This window comes from Oryctolagus cuniculus, chromosome 2 (assembly GCF_051225735.1).
Source record: "Oryctolagus cuniculus isolate XC-2025 breed Fujian yellow rabbit chromosome 2, ASM5122573v1, whole genome shotgun sequence".
Classification (NCBI taxonomy): Eukaryota; Metazoa; Chordata; class Mammalia; order Lagomorpha; family Leporidae; genus Oryctolagus; species Oryctolagus cuniculus.
The window spans coordinates 188,871,600-188,875,273 of record NC_142868.1 but is presented as its reverse complement, the minus strand read 5'-3'; positions in this window follow the sequence as shown (position 1 = coordinate 188,875,273).

The following is a 3,674-nucleotide window of genomic DNA, read 5'->3' as shown; positions in this document are numbered from 1 at the left end:
GAGAGAGAATATCTTCCATTTGCTGGTCCACTATCCAAGTGGGCACAACAGCCAGTCTGACACAGGTCAAAGTCAGGAGCAGCCAGCATTATCTTGCTCTACTATATGTGTGGTAGGGCCCAAGCACTTTGGCCATCTTCCCTGAGATACATTAGCAAGAAGCTGGATTGAAAGAGAAACAACTAGGAGTGGAACCAGCAATCTGATAAGGAAATGCTGGCATCACAGTCTGTGTCTTAACCCACTGTCACAACACTGGCGTCAGTAGGGTAGGTCTATCCAGAGAAGGTTCCCACGTCTTAACAGTGCAAAGTAGAAAGTGGAAGTGTTGGGGTGAGAGTGCCATACTTGTGCAAGGCAGCTATTTTACCCATGAACTGAAGACCACCAGAAGAGAACCCTGTGAATTTAAAGATCACTTTTAAACCTCTGTGAGATAATGTTGTGATGAGATATTTTTCTTCTGCAATCCTCTATTCCCAACATTGTAGTATCTCAGGATCAAAGTGCATCCTCAGGCTTTGAGCCTGGATGAGTCTTAGTCCTGGAATCACCAGTTGAGTCTCTGTGTGCCAAGTTCAAGCAGAGTGCAGGGTTTTTGGAATCCAACTCTGGTGCATCCCATGCTTTAGCTATGATATATGATAAAAGGAAAGATTTCAGCCAAACTTGACTATGTTCAAAGTAAGGTGCTAGTGAAAGGATGGGATGGAAAATAAGTCCTAATGGATTAATGGTTCATGATAGATGTTTTATTATAAGAGCTTGTGAATGATTAGATAATTCTTACTTCCAAGAGTAGAATTTAAATATTTCTGTCTGGCTTGTTACCAAGGTAGATAAATCACTTTAGTATCTAGTTAATAGTAAAATCTCTACATATGAAAATAAAAGATAGGAAAGGTAATCTTTCTGGTAAATGATCAATATCCAATTTAGTCATGGCTTACTTTTTTAAATCATGTTTTCTGCTGTTTGGACTAACTTACTAAAAAAGTAAGGAAACTTTAAAAAATTTTTTTTTTATTTGACAGAGTTAGACAGTGAGAGAGAGAGAGAGAGAGAGAGAGAGAGAGGGAGAAAGGTCTTCCTTCCGTTGGTTCACTCCCTAAATGGATGCTACGGCTGGCACTGCAGTGATCCGAAGCCAGGAGCCAGGTGCTTCCTCCTGGTCTCCCATGCAGGTGCATGCGCCCAAGCACCTGGGCCATCCTAAGTAATGACACTTTTAGTAGATCATGAAAACTATGTACTTGGCACCTATCCATTCAGCAAAATTAAAACAAAATGAAGTGAAATTTTCTGGCCATTTGTAGTTGTTAGAAGAAACCAAACATTTAATGAAATAGTGTGCTCAAGATTATAAAAGTGTAACTATTCCAGGCCAATTCTCCCTTCACACCCACACAGTTCCCACTGAGTGTAGCACGTGCCTTTCTGAGGGCAGAAACCAAACATGGTGGACATTTGAGCTAATTTTCTTTCTCAATATGCTGAGGTCAAATTATCTTGGATATCCTTAAGAATCCAATTCATATCCTTTGAAAGGCCTGGAAGCATATACGCTTATTCAGTTAAGTTTGGAGAATAAATATTGTTCATGTAATTTAAGAGTGTGATTCAAGTGCCTCTTAGACCTGGGTCAGTGAATTGATTTATTGATCTTCACTTGACCTTCCCTTGTAATTTTCAGGTAGGATTATTATAAAGAACAACTGTTTTGTTCTGATCATGTTTTTAAACATCACATGTTGTTTTCCTTCTAAGGCATTTCAGCTTTAAAATGACTGTTGGAGAGCTGTATAAACCACATCTAGGAACATCTTTTTTCTTTTGAGTCAACCTAATCAAGAGACATTTCATAAAGCCTACCATAAAATCTTTGAAGTGGATTAGCAAGATGTGAAAGTCCTTCATAAGCCTTAAATTACTTAAAAGATGATAACACTTTTATGTTTTTTTCCCATTATCAAAATACTAATTGATGGCCTGCTTATCAAAGGGCATAGTAAATAGTATGTACTCAAGCCTGTCATTTTTTTTTAAACAGATGCCTCCTTGCTGTGTTGGTCATATGAGCAGAAGCTACCTGATAAATGGTTCTAGTTTGTAAACACGTTCATGAGAAGGTAAAAGCTAAAATTGCAGTTATTTCTTTTTATTGACCACAAATATGATAAAAAAGTAGTCTGAATTTGTCCAAAATCCACAGTTGTGTTTCAACTATAAGACTAAAACTTCTACAGGAAAGTTTTTTTTTTTTTTTTCGTACATATAACAATTTTCAGAGTTAATTTGATTGCCATTTATTTAAAAACCACAGTGTGTGTGTGGCGGGGGGGTGAGCATTGTGGTACAGTAGGTTAAGCTGCAGCTTGGGGCACTGGCATCTCATCTCAGAGTCCTGGAATCACCTTCTGCCTTCACTTTGGATCCAGCTCCCTGCTAATGCACATTATTGGAGGCAGCACATGGAAAATCGAGTGCTTAAATCCCTGTTGCCCACATGGTATACATAGATGGAGTTGCCTTGTCCACCCCTAGCTGTTAGGGGCATTTGGAGAGTGCACTAGCAGATGAAAGATTCTCTCTCTCTCTCTCTCTCTCTCCCCCTCTCCCTCTATCCCTCTCTCCCTCTCTCCCTCTCTCTTTCTCTTCCTCTCTCTCTCTCTGCCCTCTCTCTGTCACCCTGCTTTTCAAATAAAAATAAATAAACAAATCAACTGTAACTTAGGAAATAAGTATTTTTTAAAAAAGATTTATTTTTTATTTATTTGAAAGGTAGAGTTAGAGAGAGAGGGAGAGGGAGAAGGAGAGAGAGAGAGAGAAAGAGAGAGAGAATTTTCATCAGATCATTCCCCAAATGGCCGCAACGGCTGGAATTGGTCCGATTCAAAGCCAGGAACCTGAAGCTTCTTCCAGGTCTCCCATGCAGATGCAGGGGCCCAAGGACTTGGGCCATCTTCCACTGCTTTCCCAGGCTATCATCAGGGAGCTGGATCGGAAGTGAAACAGCCAGTTCCCCAACTGGTGCCAATATGGGATGCCAGTACTGCAGGCAGCGGCTTTACCTGCTAAGCCACTGTGCTGGCCCAGCCATTTTAAAAATTAATAGAAGGAAGGAGGAGGGAGCGTGGCAATGAAGGAGGGAGGGAAGGGTGAAATGTATCATTGTAGTTAAGACTGTATGTGACATACATGAAATTTGTTCCCTTTATATAAACAAAAAATTAAAAAGAGCTAAGAATATTGAATAAGGTCTTATTGTGAAGAGCTTCCAGATTCATGGTTTGAATTCAAGATTGTTTAAAGCCAAACCTTGGGGCATTAAAAAATGGTTAGACTTTGAGAAAGTACTTTTATGATTTTAGTAGACCTTGAATGTTTTGACCTTGCCTTTTTTTTTTTTTTTTTTGACAGGCAGAGTTAGACGGTGAGAGAGAGACAGAGAGCAAGATCTTCCTTCCGTTGGTTCACCCCCCAAATGGCCTCTACAGCCGGCAAGCTGCGCTGATCTGAAGCCAGGAGCCAGGGGCTTCCTCCTGGTCTCTCATGTGGGTGCAGGGCCCAAGCACTTGGGCCATCCTCCACTGCCTTTCCAGGCCACAGCAGAGAGCTGGACTGGAAGAGGAGCAGCCGGGACAGAATCCCGCGCCCCAACTGGGATTAGAACC